Source organism: Schistocerca nitens, chromosome 10 (assembly GCF_023898315.1).
Source record: "Schistocerca nitens isolate TAMUIC-IGC-003100 chromosome 10, iqSchNite1.1, whole genome shotgun sequence".
NCBI classification, from domain to species: domain Eukaryota; kingdom Metazoa; phylum Arthropoda; class Insecta; order Orthoptera; family Acrididae; genus Schistocerca; species Schistocerca nitens.
Genome location: NC_064623.1, coordinates 214,442,571 through 214,463,630, shown reverse-complemented (window position 1 = coordinate 214,463,630; position 21,060 = coordinate 214,442,571). Strand labels below are relative to the sequence as shown.

The following is a 21,060-nucleotide window of genomic DNA, read 5'->3' as shown; positions in this document are numbered from 1 at the left end:
GCTGTGTTTGTTGGCCTTATGACTCTAAACTTAGCACTGTCTGATGCTGTAATAACTTTTAATGGTGGGAACTATGAAAGACTTACGGTTCTTGAGAAGTTAGGGGTAAGATTTGGACAGAATACAGCTAAAGGATGAGCTTCGTGTACGTGAAGCAGAGTTAGCTGCTCAGCAAATGAAGAAAGAAGCAAGAAAGAAAAGGAGGAGGCAAGCACTGGGCTGTTGTGACACTGAAGAAGACACAGACTATGGGCCAGGCCAATTCTAGTGCATATAAGATGCAGAAATGTAAGTCTGTATAAGAAATTGCAATAAAAAAAGTTTATACCCCAGTATCTCTGAACTACATTTTTGGCAATAAATGACCCATTTTCTAAGAAAGTACTGATGGTAGAGATATGAACTTTTCACAGCATGCCAAGTGTGAGATTCAACACATATGGAACTAGAATAATTAAAATATCCTGAGTTGTTTTGTTTTTATGTTCATCTATTTACAAAATTCTGTCAAAAATTGAGTGTCTGAAAAAAAGAAATGGATAACATGCCCCACAATACAATTTTAGTAATACCTCTACTTCAGTGTATCTAGAAAGGTGCATTCAATAATTATGGAAAATTGTAAGTTGATGTCTTGAAAAGTTTCCAAGATAATGGGTCACAAAATTTGATAATTTAATATTGGTGGCATAGGGCATATAATGTCCCCTTAAGGATGTTCCTCCAAAGACAGTGTTTGAGAAAGTACGGTTTCATGACCAGAATGTCTCAAGAGATACAATTGTGCGAGAATTTTACATATTACATACTCTTTTCATGTAAAATAATGTGTTCTTGAAAGGATTTCAAAACGTGAGGGACAGATTTGTCCACCTCCCCCTTCAACATCCTGTGAACAGAAGGGCTCTGGCTGTCGCTCTGTTGTACACCACTTCATGCTCAGGCATTAAGCAGCTGCAGTGGGGTGGAGCAAATGACACATAACCGGTGCACGAAAAACTTTTCAAGCTTTATTTTCAGAAGGTAGTAACAGCATACTGTCAGAATCACACCCTGTAGGGTGCTGCATGGGATTGACTGCTGGGGGAAATATCTTAAAGTCTGCTTTTTTCTCCTTAGAGTATGGGGTCAAGTTGGTGATGTTTCCTTGTAAGTGCAGAAGGGAAAGCCGAAATGTGGAAGCAATATACAGGAGGGCTATACATGGGAAATAATTTGTAGGAGTAAACCGAGTGGTTATAATTAAACTTTCCCTATTTAACACATCATAATATATAGACCTGTGGTCTAGGGGCAGCATCTTTGACTAGTAATCAAAATGTCTTTGGTCCCAGATTTGAATCCCTCCACTGCTTAAATTTTGATTAATAATCAGCACTGGCAGTTGAAGACTTCCGGCATAAGAAATCACCCTCACTCTTCCAGCAGCCTTTTCAGAGAAGGTAGAGGAGTGGACAGAGGTTCAGGGCACACTCTTGTCGTAGGGGTGGGAAACTGCCCCTAAAGGTGGAAGAATCATCAATGATCAACAGCACGAGGATGCAGATGCATTAAAGACGCGTAACGCATATCCACATGACATGTGGCCTGTAGTTGAAAAAGTGTCATGATGATCTCTCCATTCGAAAAAGGTTCTGGAATAGTGCCCCATTCGGATCTCCAGGAGGGGACTGCCAAGGGGGAGGTGACCATGAGAAAAAGACTGAATAATCAATGAAAGGATAACATTCTATGAGTCGGGGTGGAAATGTCAGAAGCTTGAATGTGGTGTGGAAACTAGAAAATCTGAAAAGGGAAATGCAAAGGCTCAATCTAGATATGGTAGAAATGGAAAGAAGACAAGGATTTCTGGTCAGATGAGTATAGGGTAATATTAACAGCAGCAGAAAATAGTGTAAAGGGAGTAGGATTTATTATGAATACGAAGTATTCATAATAAATAATACAGTATGTAAAGGGTGATGAAAATCGAATAGTCGTGGGGGACTGGAATACAATTGTAGGGGAAGGAGTAGAAGAAAAGGTTACAGGAGAAAATGGGCTTGGGACAAGGAATGAGAGAGGAGAAAGACTAATTTCAGCTAGTAATAGTGAAAACTCTTTTCAAGAATCACAAGAGGAGGAGGTATACTTCGAAAAGGTTGGGTGATATGGGAAGATTTCAGTTAGACTACATCATGGTCAGACAGATATTCCAAAATCAGACACTGGATTGTAAGCTGTAGCCAGGAGCAGGTATAGACTTGGGTCACAGTATAGTAGTGATGAAGAGTACGCTGAAGTTTAAGACATTAGTCAGGAAGAATCAATATGCAAAGAAGTGGGATACGGAAGTACTAAGGAATGACAAGATACACTTGAAGTTCTCTTAAGGCTATACATACAGCAATAAGGAATAGTTCAGTAGGTGGTACAGTTGAAGAGGAATGAAGTTAGAAAGAAAAACATAGGAACAAAGAAGGTAATTGTGAAGAAACCACGGGTAACAGAGGAAATACTTCAGTTGATCAATGAAAGGAGGAAGTACAAAAATGTTCTGGGAAACTCAGGAATACAGAAATACAAGTCACTGCGGAATGAAATAAATAGGAAATGCAGGGAACCTAAGACGAAATGGATGCATGAAAAATGTGAAGAAACAAAAAAAAGAAGGGAATGTTGGAAGGACAGACTCAGCATACAAGAAAGTCAAAACAGCCTTTGGTGACATTAAAAGCAAGTATGGTAACATAAAGAGTGCAACAGGAATTCCACTGTTAAATGCAGAGGAGAGAGTTGATAGGTGAAAAGAATACATAGAAAGCCTCTATGAGGGGGAAGATGTGTCTAATGTGAAGAAGAAACAGGAGTCGATTTACAAGAGATAGAGGATCCAGTATTAGAATCAGAATTTAAAAGCACTTTGGAAGACTTAAGATCAATGTTCCTCCAAACAATTAAAATACAGCCTTGCTTCACCAAGCCGACCCTCTTACACCATTTTATTGGTAAATAATGAGAACATTATTATTGGAAAATGACTGTCAAAGCACTCAGTATTTAGATTTATGTCACAGTCTGTATTACATGTTATGAAGTGGTACTGTAAGATCCAGCAGTCTTTATCATCCACACAATCCCGAAGATTGAAAGAGCTGACAAGTGCAAGAATTATCCCACAATCAGCTTGACAGCTCATGCATCCAAGTTGCTGACAACTGAAGAATGGAAAAGAAAATTGAGGATATGTTACATGATGATCAGTTTGGCTTTGGATAAGATAAAGGCATGAGAGAGGCAATTCTGACATTGCAGCTGGTAATGGAAGCAAGACTAAAGCAAAATCAAGACACCTTCATAGGATTTTTTGACCTGGAAAAAGTGCTCGACAATGTAATACGGTGCAAGGTGTTTGAAATTCTGAGAAAAATTGGGGTAAGCTATAGCGAGAGATGGGTAATATACAATATGTACAACAGCCAAGAGAGAATTATAAGAGACGACGACCAAGAACGAAGTGCTCAGATTAAAAAGGCTGTGAAACAGGGATGTAGTCTTTTGCCCCTACTATTCAATCAGGACATTGAAGAAGCAATGGTGGAAATAAAAGAACAGTTTAGGAGTGGAATTAAAATTCAAGGTGAAAGGATATCAATGATTCAATTTGCTGATGAAATTGCTATCCTGAGTGAAAGTGAAGAAGAATAACATTAGCCGCTGAATGGAATGAACAATCTAATGAGGAGAATACAGATTGAGAGCAAATCGAAGAAAGACGAGAGTAATGAGAAGTAACAGAAATGAGAACAGCGAGAAGCTTATCATCTGGATTGATGGTCACGAAGTACATGAAGTTAAGGAATTCTGCTGCCTGGGCAATAAAATAACCAATGATGGATGGAGCAAGGAGGACATCAAAAGCAGACTAGCACTGGCAAAAAGGGCATTCCTGGCCAAGAGAAGTCTACTAGTATCAAGCATAGGGCTTAATTTGAGGAAGAAATTTCTGAGAATGTGCGTTTGGAGTGCAGCATTGTATGGTAGTGAAACATGGACTGCGGGATAACTGGAATGAAAGAGAATTGAAGCATTTGAGATGTGATTCTACAGACGAATGTTGAAAATTAGGTGGGCTGATAACATAAGGAAAGAGGAGGTTCTGTATAGAATCGGAGAGGAAAGGAATATGCAGAAAACACTGATAAGGAGACATCTGTTAACACTTTGCCATCTGCACATCTCGTACAAACTTATTCACTTGGCGCTAGCAGCGCTAATTCGGATTACTCGGTTTGTCGCCAGTCGTTCAAGACATTATCGAGAAATTATAAATTGTTACGTTTGACTAATATCATCGTTAGTTCTCGTAAGTTCTCAACCCTGCTCCCCTACTTTCACGAAATTTCGAAGATATACGTGTGTAAATAAACACAAATTTGTTTCATATATTTGTTTATTTGCATTGACTTTGGTACTTAGCATCTTTCTTTCATATGATATGCAGCAAAACAGTCTCCAAGATGTAACACAACTCCACAAGAGTTGCACATTAAGTTTTATTTTTTATTTTTTTTTAGGACATACATGGCAGTTTCTTCGTTTTCATTTCGGAAATACATAGGCCTATTAGTTGGTGTTGCTTTATGAGACTCGAAAGTCTGTCAACCAGATCATGATGAGACACACACAATGTACTGACAACCTCCAAGTTTTGCTCCATGCATTCATCATAATTAATCATATTGTCTCTTTCATCTGCCATGATGAAAGGGCACAAGTACTTACAAAAAGAAAACAAAAAACTCATTGACATGTGTAACTTATTGTTATCTAAACAAAACACCAACAGAATGCAAAAGATACAAAAGTGATATCGCTGGCCACTGCGCGATACTATGCTCACGACACCACTGTGGTGTCGCCGGATGGCAGAGTGTTAAGACATGATGGAATGACTTCCCTGGCACTAGGGGAGCTGTAGAGGGCAAAAACTGTAGAGGAAGACAGAGACTGGAATACATCCAGCAATAATTGAGGATGTGCTACTCTGTGTTGAAGAGGTTGGCACAGAATAGGAATTCATGGTGGGCCAAATCAAACCTGTCAGAAGACTGAAGAACAAAAGAAAAGCATGGAAACTAATACTGTACGAGTACCAAACTTGGTAGCATTAATGTCCAGAGTATGGGATGCACGATTTCCATGCTACATAACGCCACCGTCCAGTTCTACCTATGGCCACTTGGTGCCATTATCAACCATCTGATTCATAGTCCAACACACCTGACCAGTCGCAGTGCACTTGTTGACGTGTCAATATGAGCTTGGACAAAAAGAGCAGGGCATTATTTGTGAAACTATATTATCAAAACAACAGTAATGCTGCAGCTGCACTTTGAGATTATTGCCGGCTGAAAGGATTATGGTGGGGTCCTCTTTCTCCACCTGCACGATGAAGTTTGAATCAACTAGAGAACTGGGCGTCACTCTGGGAAGAGGCCGACAACGACCACAGGTGCTCGATGAAATCTCTGTTGCTACGGAAGACAACGCTGTGCGCAATTCCCGGTCCTGAGTCACTGCAGACCACTGTACAAAAGGTGCTTTGAAACATTTTCAAATAGTATCTGCACAAGATCCATACCGTACAGCAGCTTGCACCGTAGGACGCATAATGACATGTTGACTTCGCACTTCACTTTCTTGCAAGGATTGACATTGATGAAGATAGGCCCTGGACCGTCCTATGGACAGATGAAGCTTATTTTTCTGTTATGGGTGGGCAGGACACACAGAATTGGGGATCTTCACCTCCAGTCGCATTGCACGAAGTTCCTCTGTACGGTGAATTTGTCGCCGTATGTGTAGCTTCATGACTATGTTCATCATTGGCCCATTCTTTATTGAACAGGTTGGCACTCAAGGTCCAAAGATGTGCAGTGTGACTGGCCAGTGTTACTGTGATGTGTTCTGCCAGTATTTTATATCCACCCTGCAGGAGAGAGACACACTGAACTCAACAGTTTTCATGCAAGATGGGGCCCCACTGCACATCGCTCTCGAAGCACACCTGCTTCTCCGAAACACGTATGGAAACTATTGAATTATCAGCCGATCGTTTCCAAATGCTCGGTCGGCACGATCACCTGAGCTCCCTCCCCGTGATCTGTGGTTGTGGTGCTGCCTGAAGGTCAGGGTTTACCAGGGGAACATTCACACATGTGCTGATCTGAAGTGCAGCATGTCAAGAGAGGTAGCCAGCATTCCTTCAAACACCTTCACTCTGTTGTGGAGAATGCAATCCTGCACTTTCAGACTCTTCTGGACACTGATGGGTGCCATATTGAGCCCCTTTTGTAGCAATAATGGTAACAGTATGTAATGGTTTCATGCACCTTAGCAGCACATTAAATGTGTTTCAGTTTAATTGCTTCTGCATTATTTCTATTCCCCATGTCCTCAACATTAATGCTACCATGTTTGGTCCTCATACAGTAATTAGTTAAATAGGGAAAGTTAAATTATAACTACCCAGTAACAGAATGGAGAGAGGAAGTAGATAAATGTGAGTTAGGAGATACGATACTGTGAGAAGAATTTAGCACAGTGCTGAAAGATCTCAGGCAAAATAAGGTCTTTGAAGTAGACAACATTCACTCAGAATTATTAAGATCTGTAGGGGAGCCAGCAATGACAAAACAGGTCCACCTGGTGTGCACGATCTATGAGACAGGCTAAGTAGTCTCAGACCTTCTTTGTACACCAAAGAAAGCAGGTGATGACAAGTGTGAATGTTACTGAACTTTCAGTTCAAATAAGTTGTGGTGGCAAAATACTGACATGAAATATTTACAGAAGAATGGAAGAAGCCACCCTTGGAGAAGATCAGTTTGGGTTCATTAGAAATGTAGGATCACGGAAGGCAATGCTAACCTTATGGCTTATCCTAGCATGTAGTTGAAGAAAAGAAAACCTACACTTACAGATTTTGTAGATTTAGAGAAAGCTTTTGCCATTGTTGACTGAACACTCTTTCCAATTCTGAAAGCAACAGGGATTAAACCCAGAGAGCAAAAGATTTTCTACAATTTGACAGAAACCAGACGGCAACTGTAAGAGTTGAATGATATGGAGGAGAAAGAGTGGTTGAGAAGGGAGTATTACATACTTGTAGCCTATCCCAATGTTATTCGATCTGTGAGCATAGCAAGCAGTTACAGAAACAAAGGTAAGTTTGGAAAGAGAAGTAAATTTCAGGGATAAGACACTCAAGAGGTTTGTTGATGACATTGTAACTCTGTCAGAGAAAGCAAAGAACTTGGAAGAGCAACTGAACAGATGGGCAGTGTCTTGAAAGGAGGTTGTAAAATAAATATCGACAAAAGTAAAAGAAGGTTAATGGAATATAGATAAATTAAATCAGGAAATGCTGAGAGAATAAGCTTAGAAAATGAGAAACTAAGAATAGTTAGTAAGTTTTGCTATTTGGGCAGCATAATTGCTGACAATGGTCAAAGTAGAAAGGATATAAAACGGAGACAAGCTATAGCATGAGCAGCATTTCTGGAAAAAAAACTAATAAAAATCTAATCTAAATCTAATACAAATTTAGATGTGGGCAAGTTTATTTTAGTACAGAACTGAAACTTGGACAATAAGCGGTTCAGACAAGATGAGAATAGAAGCTTTTGAAACATGGAGCTAAAGAAGAATGCTGAAGATTAGATGGCTAGTTTGAATAACAAACAATAAGGTATGGAAGCAAACTGCTGAAAAAAGAACCTTCTGGCACAACATTAAAAGAAGGGATCAACTGACAGGACACATCCTGGTGCATCAAGGAACTGTCAGTTTGGTACTGGAAGGTACTGTTTGTGTGTAATGGGGGTGGAGAAGGGCGAAGGGGGAGGGGGGGGAGGGGGGGGATCACAAAGGCAGGCCAAGGGATGAATACAGTAAGTAGATTGACACCCGATGTGATCACAAAGTAATGCGAAATTTTTAAATTCGCAGGCTTTAAAAACCCAATTTTCAAATTTATTTCTTTTTATATTGTTGGTGCATATGTTCCTGATGTACATTTATCTTTTCAGATGTTTCAATTATTTAGTTTACTGTTGACAGTCGAAAAGGTTATATGTGTTTTCAAGTGCTTGGTGAATTTTTACTTTGCAAAAAGACTGAGCAAAGAATTTCCATTAAATTTTGCTAGAATAGTGGAATAAAGAGCAGTGTAACATTCAAAATGTTGACTGTGGCTTTTGGCGAATCTACTTTGAGTAAGACAGGAGTTTAAGAGTGGTATAAACATTTCAAAGAACATTGAGAAGGCACTGAAGAAGATGACTGCCAAAGACATCCTAGCACAACAGTTACTGATGACAGAGTGGAAAAAGTAAAGAATTGGTTCTGGGTAATCTCCATCAGAAAGGTTGCTGATGATGTCAGCATATCCTCTGGCTGATGCCAAGCAATTTTTTTTAGATGCTTTAGGTATGAAACATGTAGCATCAAAATTGTTGAATCACTCAGGGATTGCTGAATGAAGTTCACAATGATCCAGTGCTTCTAAATGAAGCTATAATAGGTGACAAAACATGGTTATACAGGTATGATGAAACCAAGGCCCAATTGTCCCGATGGAAACTTTCTGAAGAGTCAAGACCGAAAAAAATCAAGTTCGATCAGATGTGAAGGTTCATCTCACCGTTTTCTTCAATTATAATGGCATAGGGCATCATGAGTTCCTGCCTTATGGTTGTACCAGTCAATAAGGAATACTACTTGGGAGTCGTGCACAGTTTGCATGAAGCACTCCAAAGAAAATGACCACAACTGTAGTGAAACGTGGAAATTGCATGATAGTAATGCTCCTGTTATTTTTTGACAAAACAAAACAAAACTGTTACGTTGCCTCGGCCACTGTATTAAACAGAAATGGCCCCCTGTGAGTTCTTTCTATTTCTGAGGCTGAATAGAGCTATGAAAGGACATCATTTTGCCACCATTGATGTAATAAAAACAGAATTGCTGAAAAGCTGAATACAATAATGAAAAATAAATTTCAGAAGTGCTTCAAAGGCTGGGAAAAATGCCCAGCAAAAGTGCATTATATCTGAGGGAGATTGCTCTGAAGGGGACAAAGTTGATGTTGATGAATAAATAAAGGTTCTTTAAGAAAACAAAAATTCGTGTTACCTTTTGATCACATCTTGTATATAGGTTGAAGCAGTTACTCAGAGATGATGAGGCTTGAACAGGATAGACTAGCATGGAGAACCACATCAAATTATTCTTAGGACTGAAGATGATGATGATGATGATGATGATGATGGAGACAACAACAAAAACAACAACAGATTTGAAACTTATTGGGAGACTTGAACCGGGTGCCTCTCTTATCGCAGACAAGTGCTCTTACAGTTGAACTATTCAAGCATGAATTAAAATTTGTGTTGCAGCTGGGTCTCAAACCCAGGTCTTCTTGCTTGCTAGGCAGAAATGCTAACCATTACACCACCACAGCACTATAATTAACATTGCTGCACAAACTATCCAAACTGAGTGCCCTCCTCAACACAAACTTCTTCTGCATATTTTCCCTTACACTGTCACTACTGCCAGGGCTCTCCAGCATTGGAATAGTACCACAGCATTGGACGTAATGGGAAAGTCCTGTACAATAGGCGACCTTATAATTGTATAGATAAAGAAGAGATTTACACGTCTCAGGGCAAAATATAAAATCTATAAGATCACGTCTGGTACAGGACGTTCCCATTACGTCCAATGCTGGGGTGCTATGCAAATGCCAGAGAGCCCTGACAGTAGCGACAATGTAAGGGAAAATAAGCATCAGATATGAACTGAAGTTTGTGTTGGGAAGGGCACTCAGCTTGGGTAGTTTGTGCAGCAGTGTTAACCATAGTGCTGTGGTGGTGTGACGGTTAGCATTTCTGCCTAGTATTCAACCACGGCTGACAATCCACACTCGCAGATTCACTTCTGCCAGTACGTCTCCTAACTTTCAAATGGCAAAGAAGTTCTCCCGCATGCTTTGTGGGACTAGGACTCCTGGAGGTAAGGAAATGACAACAGATATCACGTGACATAATGACAAGAACAGTCTTTGGAAAAGGGGTGGATGGATTACAGAATAAAATGAGGTAACTTGTTAGAAAATGTTTGACTGTAATCTGGCAGTGAGGTCAGTAGGTGATAGTGGGTGCTGCAGGAGGAGTGGCTGCGACCAGAGCTACAGCATACCACAAAATCAAGCACAGATGCACTAGTGACAGGCGGGAAGACATGAGTGTAACAACTGTGGAGGTACAAACCAAAGTGAGACATACAGATGGGCATTAGGAGAGAGGGCAAAACACATATGGAACACAGTACAGCGTAGGAGGACAGATGAAATGAGGTAATAGGATGAAACGGAGCCATGTGGTGGTACAAATACAATAATGAAAAGTTCTGTGCGGAACAAAATAAAGGAAGGGGTAAAAGTAACAACTCGGCATACAGTTGCAGTGTTGACTGATCAATAGGCACATAAAGAAGGCTAACAACATTGCTAAACTTTGGGACAAGGATCTTATTCAGAGATAACTAGCACAGAAAACACACACACACTGCAGTACCCCAATACAATATAGTCTGCCGCAAAAATCAATCTCTCTCTCTCTCTCTCTCTCTCTCTCTCTCTCTCTCTCTCTCTCTCTCTCTCTGTGTGTGTGTGTGTGTGTGTGTGTGTGTGTGTGTGTGTGTGTGTGTGTGTGTGTGTTTTTAGGAAAGCAATGCACTGACTTTATTGCCACAATGGCTACATGAAAAGCAATGTGTCAGTGAGAAGCTTCAATGAGTATTTGTATTCGTATTACTTACTGGTTCTTCCTTGATATCCACTTCGCTATCCACTGCTGCTGCATCTATCTCTCCTGCAGATTCCTGTGAGAAGAGAACAGGCCAGACAAATGAGCAAAAATGGAGAGAAAACAAGGTCAGCAGACAAGTATTCACTCATTTATTCACAGATCACATTGGATAAATCTCATCATGAAGAACAGCCTTTAGGAACATGAAATGAATCAAGTTACACATTAACAGGCACAAGCTGCAACTGCTGGCTATTCCTGTGAAGTATATCAATCACAAATTATGGATACCACTAATTTTCTCAAATGATTTTTATTTAACACTTAAACAAAGAATTTTCTTTAAATGGACCCCTTTTAAATGTCTCTTCACTATCAAAGTAAAGTTCCTTTTAATATGTACATTTGAGTTATGTAGTATTTATATCTGTGAGTCATAATATTTAGACAAATCAGAGGAGATGTGGTTTACGAGGTATTTTTATGGAATAAGATTGTGGCTACAATTGCTCCTAATGAATCTGTCACTGGTAGGCCTCAAGCCAATGAGAGAAACTGCTGGCCAAGGCTGTGTTTATATCCTTCTGATAGTCATTAACATCCAATGATGTCAACATGTATACACTCAAATCTCTGAGTCAGTGGGGTGGAAGTACTGAGCAGAATCACAATGTGACACGTTATTTTGTTGCACTAGTGGACAAATGCCTTGCAGTCCTTCTTGATATATGGCCAAACAAATGCCTTTATTAATAATCATGTTGCAGACTATAATCCTGTACAGGAGGAGCTGTAGACAGCAAGATTGCTTGCTGGAGCAAGTACACTTGATATGAACAGATGCACTTGTGAATTTGGCATTTTGCAATACAGTGCTACATTTTAGTATGGGATATGAAGAAGCCTGGGCAGGAAGCCTTCGGTTCATTGTGTCCTGCTTGAGTGTCAGCCAATTCCCTTTGCAATGGCATCAGTGAGAGACAGAGCATTTGCTCATCCATTCTGTTTACCATAAACATGTTAAATTTCTGGAGTGAACTGTGCCATGAAGTCCTAATCCCACTACTAGTGCAGTGATGAATTGCCTGGATTCTGATGGTAGGTGAAAATGAGTAGCTTGTGGTTCACAATAACAGTGAAATGTCTACCTCGAAGCATATATAAAAACTTTTTGAGGATGCCATAGGCTAAGTAGAGCTCGCTGTCATATGTTAACCAGTTTGCTAGCAATGATGATATTTTGCAGCAACAAATACTATCTACATCTACATCCATATTTCGCAAGCCACCTGACAGTGTGTGGCGGAGGGTACCCTGAGTACCTCTATCAGTTCTCCCTTCTATTCCAGACTCGTATTGTTCATGGAAAGAAGGATTGTCAGTATGCTTCTGTGTGGGCTCTAATCTCTCTGATTTTATCCTCATGGACTCTTCGCGAGATATACGTAGGAGGGAGCAATATACTGCTTGAATCTTCGGTGAAAGTATGTTCTCGAAACTTCAACAAAAGCCCGTACCAAGCTACTGAGCGTCTCTCCTGCATAGTTTTCCACTGGAGTTTATCTATCATCTCCGTAATGCTTTTGCGATTACTAAATGATCCTGTAACGAAGTGTGCTGCTCTCCGTTGGATCTTCTCTATCTCTTCTATCAACCCTATCTGGTTCGGATCCCACACTGCTGAGCAGTATTCAAGTAGTGGATGAACAAGCATACTGTACCCTACTTCCTTTGTTTTCAGATTGCATTTCCTTAGGATTCTTCCAATGAATCTCAGTCTGGCATCTGCTTTACCGACGATCAACTTTATATGATCATTCCATTTTAAATCACTCCTAATGCATACTCCCAGATAATTTATGGAATTAACTGTGTATTCTATGTATTCACAGCACTTTACACTTGTCTACATTGAGATTCAATTGCCATTCCCTGCACCATGCGTCAATTCACTGCAGATCCTCCTGCATTTCAGTACAATTTTCCATTGTTACAACCTCTCGATACACCACAGCATCATCTGCAAAAAGCCTCAGTGAACTTCCGATGTCATCCACAAGGTCATTTATGTATATTGTGAATAGCAATGGTCTTATGACACTCCCCTGTGGCACACCTGAAATCACTCTTACTTCGGAAGACTTCTCTCCATTGAGAATGACATGCTGCGTTCTGTTATCTAGGAACTCCTCAATCCAATCACACAATTGGTCTGATAGTCCATATGCTCTTACTTTGTTCATTAAACGACTGTGGGGAACTGTATCAAACGCCTTGCAGAAGTCAAGAAACACGGCATCTACCTGTGAACCCGTGTCTATGGCCCTCCGAGTCTCGTGGATGAATAGCGTGAGCTGGGTTTCACACAACCGTCTTTTTCGAAACCCATGCTGATTCCTACACAGTAGATTTCTAGTCTCCAGAAAAGTCATTATACTCGAACACAATACGTGTTCCAAAATTCTACAACTGATCGACGTTAGAGATATAGGTCTATAGTTCTGCACATCTGTTCGACGTCCCTTCTTGAAAACAGGGATGACCTGTGCCCTTTTCCAATCCTTTGGAATGCTACGCTCTTCTAGAGACCTACGGTACACCGCTGCAAGAAGGGGGGCAAGTTCCTTCGCGTACTCTGTGTAAAATCGAACTGGTATCCCATCAGGTCCAGCGGCCTTTCCTCTTATGAGCGATTTTAATTGTTTCTCTATCCCTCTGTCATCTATTTCGATATCTACCATTTTGTCATCTGTACGAAAATCTAGAGAAGGAACTACAGTGCAGTCTTCCTCTGTGAAACAGCTTTGGAAAAAGACGTTTAGTATTTCGGCCTTTAGTCTGTCATCCTCTGTTTCAGTACCATTTTAGTCACAGAGTGTCTGGAAATTTTGTTTTGATCCACCTACCGCTTTGACATAAGACCAAAATTTCTTAGGATTTTCTGCCAAGTCAGTACATAGAACTTTACTTTCGAATTCATTGAACGCCTCTCGCATAGCCCTCCTCACACTACATTTCACTTCGCGTAATTTTTGTTTGCATGCAAGGCTTTGGCTATGTTTATGTTTGCTGTGAAGTTCCCTTTGCTTCTGCAGCAGTTTTCTAACTCGGTTGTTGTACCACGGTGGCTCTTTTCCATCTCTTACGATCTTGCTTGGCACATACTCATCTAATGCATATTGTATGATGGTTTTGAACTTTGTCCACTGATCCTCAACACTATCTGTACTTGAGACAAAACTTTTGTGTTGAGCCGTCAGGTACTCTGCTTTTTGTCACTTTTGCTAAACAGAAAAATCTTCCTACCTTTTTTAATATTTCTATTTACGGCTGAAACCATCGATGCCGTAACCACTTTATGATCGCTGATTCCCTGTTCTTCGTTAACTGTTTCAAATAGTTCGGGTCTGTTTGTCACCAGAAGGTCTAATATGTTATCGCCACGAGTTGGTTATCTGTTTAACTGCACAAGGTAGTTTTCAGATAAAGCACTTAAAAAAATTTCACTGGATTCTTTGTCCCTGCCACCCGTTATGAACGTTTCAGGCTCCCAGTCTATATCCGGCAAATTAAAATCTCCACCCAGAACTATAACATGGTGGGGAAATCTACTCTAAATATTTTCCAAATTATCCTTCAGGTGCTCAGCCACCAACAGCTGCTGAGCCAGGGGGCCTATAGACACATCCACTTACCACGTCTGAGCCTGCTTTAACCGTGACCTTCACCCAAATCATTTCACATTTCGGATCTCCGTCAGTTTCCTTCGATACTATTGCACTTCTTATCACTATAAACACGCCTCCCCCTTCACTGTCCAGCCTGTCTCTGCGGTATACATTCCAATCTGAGTTTAGGATTTCATTACTGTTTACATCTGGTTTCAGCAAACTTTCTGTCCCTAGTACTATATGGGCGTTATGACCGTTTATTAATGAGAGCAGTTCTGGGACCTTTCTATAGATGCTCCTGCAGTTTACTATTAGCACATTAATATTGTTATTCCCTGTTGCATTTTGCCTACTCCTACTTAGCCGCGTCTCAGGAGGCATCTTGTCGGGCATAGGGAGGGAATTCTCTAACCTAAAAAACACCCATGTGCACTCCACAAGTACTTCGCTACCCTTGTAGCCGCTTCCGGCGTGTAGTGCACGCCTGACCTATTCAGGGGGACCCTACATTTCTCCACCCGATAGCGGAGGTCGAGAAATTTGCACCCCAGATATCCGCAGAATTGTCTGAGCCTCTGGTTTTCGCATTCCACTCAGCTCCAAACCAGAGGACCGCGATCGGTTCTGGGAACGATACTACAAATAGTTAGCTCTGATTCCACCCCACGAGCGAGGCTTTCCGCCTTCACCAATTCCGCCAACTGCCTGTAGGAACTGAGGATGACCTCTGAACCCAGACGGCAGGAGTCATTGGTGCCGACATGAGCAACAATTTGCAGTCGGGTGCACCCAGTGCTCTCTATCGCCACCGGCAGAGCCTCCTCCACATCTCGGATGAGACCCCCCGGCAAGCAGACAGAGTGAACACTGGCCTTCTTCCCCGACCTTTCTGCTATTTCCCTAAGGGGCTCCATCACCCGCCTAACGTTGGAGCTCCCAATAACTAATAAACCCCTCCCCCCGTGAGCCTGCTCAGACCTTGCTGAAGGAGCGGCCAGATGTCCACTCACAGGCAGAGCGGGCGATGCCTCACGGCCAGCCTCCACATTTATCCTCCGCCTTGTGCGCCGCGAACGCCGCTGAACCCGCCACTCCCCTTGGGGAGAGAGTGGCCCAACCGCGCCCGATACCCACGAAGATGTCTCAACAGCAGCGACAGTGGGTGAAGCATGTAGCACCTGGGATGTACCATGTGATGCACCAGACTCCCCCACTGCTGCTACACTCCGAGGCAGCAGCCTGAAGACGGCTGACCGCGGCCATCAACACGTTCAGCTGTTCGCGAACAGTGGCCAGCTCCTCCTGCGTCTGTACACAGCAGCCACACATCCTATCCATCCTAAGGAATCAATTTACTGAAGAGAGTTAATCAACTTTTAACTAGTCTGCTAATTCACTAAAGGCGGCTGATTATTGACTAAACTGTGGTTTCCTAGACAACTGAAGATCTAGAACAATGACTGCTGATGAAAAGGTGGCAAATTGAGACAAGCTCAAAGCTATTCACTTATGTTAATGAGAAAATATTAAACTGTTCTAACTGCCCCTCTTATTCGCTGCAGAAAAAAGAATTTCTGTAGGCTATATGTGACAACTTGCACCATAAGCGTCCTACCAATAAAAGATCACTCCAACTTCTTCCAGATAAATATCTCTATTAAAAGCAAATATTCTCATGAGTTTGCTAACCTTCCAAGCAAAATATTAAAAGCATATTCTTCTGATATGGCTAGTGTATTCAGAAATATATTTAATGCACTGCATTGCTTTTACAATGTAGCTTTCCTGACAGACTAAACTACATCGCTGTCAGACCCCTCTGTAACTAGTAAGACAGTCATTAACAACTATCACCTGATTTCACTATTAACCTCCTCCTCAAACATTCCGGAGAAGGTAATGTATTTCATAATGGTAGAGCATATCGACAAATATAAGATTCTGTATCAGTCATAATTTGGATACCACAAGAACCTCTCCACTGAACATGCTATTTACCATTTCAGTAACTGTGTATTAAAATACCTGAATGATGAGATTTTGCCTAGATGTTTATTCTGGAGCAAATGACAAAATTTGTTAGGAGCAAATTAAAGTTTATGATTTTTTTACATACAGTGAGCACATGATTCCCTTCTCATTTCATTAATATGAAGCAAAGTGTCACACAGCTCTTGTGATGAATAATCTTCTTACTATCAGCATTCCACAGGTTTCAAGTCTGAAACCACTCCTCTTCTCCCTATATGTAAATTATCTTTCATCTTACTCCAATAAAGCAGAAATAATATTGCATTTTAGTGCTGATGTAAGCATCATAATCAAGTCCAACAAAGCTCTGCTCTTGATCGGAACATGAATTAGAAATCAAATATTATAGATGTTTCTAATGCTTAACTTCAGTAGCATTTTCTCTACATGTAATAGCTGTCTTTGCTGATGAAAGCATTAGAACATTAGCTTACACTGCATACTTCCATTCATTGATGTCGTATGGAATAATTTTCTGGGGCAATTCTATACAGGCCCAAAGTGTTCATTAAGCACAAATATGCTGTAAGGATATTCTTTCACAGTCTTGAAGTATGTTGTGAAGAATCAGGCACAATTTGAAAACAGTTGCATTCATAAATATAACACTAGGAACAAAGACAATATTATGAAAAGGACAGTTGCTACTAACCATACAACAAAGATGCTGAGTTGTAGGTAGGCACAACAATGTCAAACAAAGCTTTTGGCCAAACAGGCTTTCATCAGAATCACACACACACACACACACACACACACACAAAAATGCAACTCACATACACATGACCACGTCTCTGGCTGCCGCAGCCAGATCCTGTCTTTGGCAGCCAGAGATGTGGTCATGTGTATGTGAGTTGCATTTTTGTGTGTGTGTGTGTGTGTGTGTGTGTGTGTGTGTGTGTGTGTGTGTGTGTGTGTGTGTGTGTGTGTGTGTGTTTGTCTGATTCTGATGAAAGCCTGTTTGGCCAAAAGCTTTGTTTGACATTGTTGTACCTACCTACAACTCGGCATCTTTGCTGTATGGTTAGTAGCAACTGTCCTTTTCATAATATTGTCATTATTCCATTCTGGATTTCCCACTGTTTGATTTTACACTTCGAACAAAAATATATTCAACTATCCACAAAGTTAACTTACTCTTGCACAAAAAGGAGTGAGGTACACAGCCATAAAAATATTTGATCTTATCTCTTGTGAGTTAAAAATATTGGCAGATAATTAAAGGCTTAAAACCAAACTTAAATAATTTCTCCTTGACAATTCCTTATATCCTATTGATAAATTGATGAGAAGATAGTACCTAAGTGGCTGGGTTACTTTTACCAATTCTGTGACACATTAAGCTTTACAAATTCAGTTGTGTAAACAGCCAGCATGCCACCATGTTTCCACAGAGAAAATGTTTCTTATTTGTAAACCTATTAACATGTTCCAAACCATGGCAAGTTGTCATGAACATGACCCATGGAACATGCTAAAACAAACTAACCGAGGCTTATGAAGAACAGACAGGCTTATGAAGAACGGACAATGATCACTACAAGAGCAGAAACGAGTTCCTATATTTTACTACTTTACATAGATTAGTTTGTTACTTTACATAGATTAGTTGTTAATATTGTAGTATGTTGCATTTTCTTTGCAGTTAATTTACATAAAATCTTCGTGTATGTATGAATAACATCCATACAATGTTTACTGTCTGTTGCTGTTGTTGTTGTGGTATTCAGTCTGAAGACTAGTTTGATGCAGTTCTCCATGCCACTCTATCCTGTCTGAGCCTCTTCATCTCCAAATAACTACTGCAAACCACATCCTTCTCAATCTGCTTATTGTATTTATTTCCTGGTCTCCCACTACAATTTTTACCTCCCCCCCCACACACACAAGCGCGCACGCGCGCGCACGCGCACACACACACACACACACACACACACACACACACACACACACACTCTCTCTCTCTCTCTCTCTCTCTCTCTCTCTCTCTCTCTCTCTCTAAACTGGTGATCCCTTGACGTCACAGAATGTGTCCTATCGACCAATCCCTTCTTTTGGTCAAGCTGTGCCACAAATGTCTTGTATCCACAGTTCTATTCACTACTTCCTCGTTAGTTATGTGATTGACCCATCCAGTCTTCAACATTCTCCTATAGCACCATATTTCAAAGGCTTCTATTCTCTTTTTGTCTAAACAATTTATCATCCATGTTTCACTTTCTTACAAGGCTACACTCCAGACAAATACCTTCAGAAAAAAATCTTCCAAACACTTAAATCTATTTTTTATGTTAACACTCTACTTTAATATCCTCTCAACTTTGGCCATCATTAGGTATTTTGCTGCTCAAATAGCAAAACTTATCTACTACTTTAAGTCTCTCATTTCCTAATGTAATCCCCTTTGGATCATCTGATTTAATTAGCCTACATTCCATATCCTTGTTTTGTTTCTGTTGATGTTCATCTTATGTCTTCCTTTAAAGGCACTGTCCATTCTGTTCAACTGCTCTTCCAAGTCCTTTTCTATCTCTGACACAATTACAATGTCATCAGTAAACCTTAAAGTTTTTATTTTTTTCTCCCTGAACTTTAATTCATACTCCAAATTTTGTTAGGTATCCTTTACTGCTTGTACAGATTGAATAACATGGGCGATAGGCTACAACCCTGCCTCAATCCCTTCTCAACCACTGCCTCCATTTCATGCCCCTCTTCTCTCATAACCACCATCTGGTTTCTGTAGAAGTTGTAAACAGCCTTTCACTCCCTGTATTTTACCCCTGCCACCTTCAGAATGTCAAAGAGAGTACTCCAGTTAGCTTTGCCAAAAGTTTTCCCTAAGTCTACAAATGCTATATGTACATTTGTCTTTCCTTAACCTGGCTTCTAAGATAAGTGGTGGGGTCAGTATTGCCTAGCATGTTCTTACATTTCTCCTGAATCCAAACTGATCTTCCCCAAGGTTGACTTCTACCAGTTGCTCCATTCCTCTGTAAAGAATTAGTGCTAGTATTTTGCAACCATAACTTATTAAACTGATAGTTCAGTAATTTTCACAGCATTTTGACTATTTTTCAACCGTGACTGTCTCAGTTTTTAACTGCCGCTATCAGTCACAAAATTTGTTAACTAATGTATTATTTACTGTGTGACATGTTTCGAGGGTACACCTCATCCTCAGGCAATATGGCACTACAAAAACAATTTCACAATAGAAACATGCAGACGTTAAACAGTCTTTTCATAAATTCTGTGGTTATCCTGTTGTGAAAATTTGTGAACAGTGATTAAGAAAGCCAAGAGAGCCACAGAAATGGATACACCTCAGCTCATCAGAACTACACTGCTACTCCATAAGAACAAAGTGAGTGACTGTTACAAAACATTTTCATGCACACATCAGTCCAGCTTGCAGTGTGACATTGCCTCTTACTAGGTTTTCTCTTCTTCCACAGTATGACCACAGCATTTATGAAAAGACTGTTTAACATCGGTATGTTCCTATTGTGAATTAATTTGTGTAATGCCATATAGCCTGAGGATGGGGTATACCCTCTGAGCCATGCGTGGCTCATGTTCATGCCATCTCTTATTTAATATCCTGTTTTTACCATACTGTCACCTCGTTATGCTAATTTCAATTACTGGTGTCACTGAGTTGTTGTCTTGCCTGCCCGTGAGTGGCAGCACCAGTGTTTATCGATATAGGCCCTCCGGTATTATCTTTGCTGGATTGTTATTACTTCCCAGTCGTCGTGTGTCGACCAGTCAGTTGGAACACACCAGCAGTGGTGTTCGGACCTGGTAGCCGGACGGTTGGGATGCATCAGAAGTTCGGTCGGGTTGGAGCGGCAGCGAGGTTCGGATAGCCATGACTCGCCTGACCGTTGCCGGCACACACGGCTCGAGTGTGAACTGTCTCGGTTGATCATCGACTGGTCATTTTACCGGACGACGTGTATTTGCTTGCCGATCGCTTATGGGTTGGCGGTGTGTATCTCAAGTCATGGTTCGTCCTTGTGATTGCACAGTAACTGCTTTTAGCATTCGTCACGTTCTTCGCCCAAGTGTTTGTGAAATTGTATGTAGCCTGTGATGTCAACTGCCCAGTTGTTTTAGTGCTGTCTCCATGCTGATGTGTAGCAGTTGGTCGATTGGGGCAGTCACGTCGTAGCACCAGTGGGGCATGCAGTGCCAGAGAGGCACGGATAGCCATCACTCGCCGACGATTGCCGACACATTTGATACGAGTGGGAATGACTTTGGTGGATTGTCAGTCGGTCGTCTTGTCAGATGACGTGTATTTGGCCGGTGATCACTTATAGGTTGCCTGTGTGTACCGACTCGTGAATAGTCCTTGTTATTGCACAGTCACTGCCGTTAGCATCATCTAGTTCTTCATGCGAGTGTTCGTGAAACTGTGGGTAGTTTATGTGAGTTTTACTGACAACTTAATTTAAATGTTGTCGGCATACTGGTTCTGAATTGGTCAGTTGGCG

The 21,060-nt window shown here is 40.9% G+C and overlaps 1 protein-coding gene across 6 annotated transcripts in view; it reads right to left on the bottom strand.

The window, feature by feature from the left end:
* The window catches only part of LOC126210404 (speckle-type POZ protein-like), a 711,709-nt gene that overhangs the window by 86,698 nt on the left and 603,951 nt on the right, over window positions 1-21,060 (bottom strand). For 2 of the 6 annotated variants that reach the window (XM_049939648.1, XM_049939649.1), the window contains exon 2: window positions 10,867-10,929. The exons of the other annotated variants lie outside the window; for them this stretch is intronic. The gene's annotated coding sequence lies outside the window, so the exon portion shown is untranslated. The remainder of the gene's footprint in view (window positions 1-10,866; window positions 10,930-21,060) is intronic. 6 annotated transcript variants of the gene reach the window in all.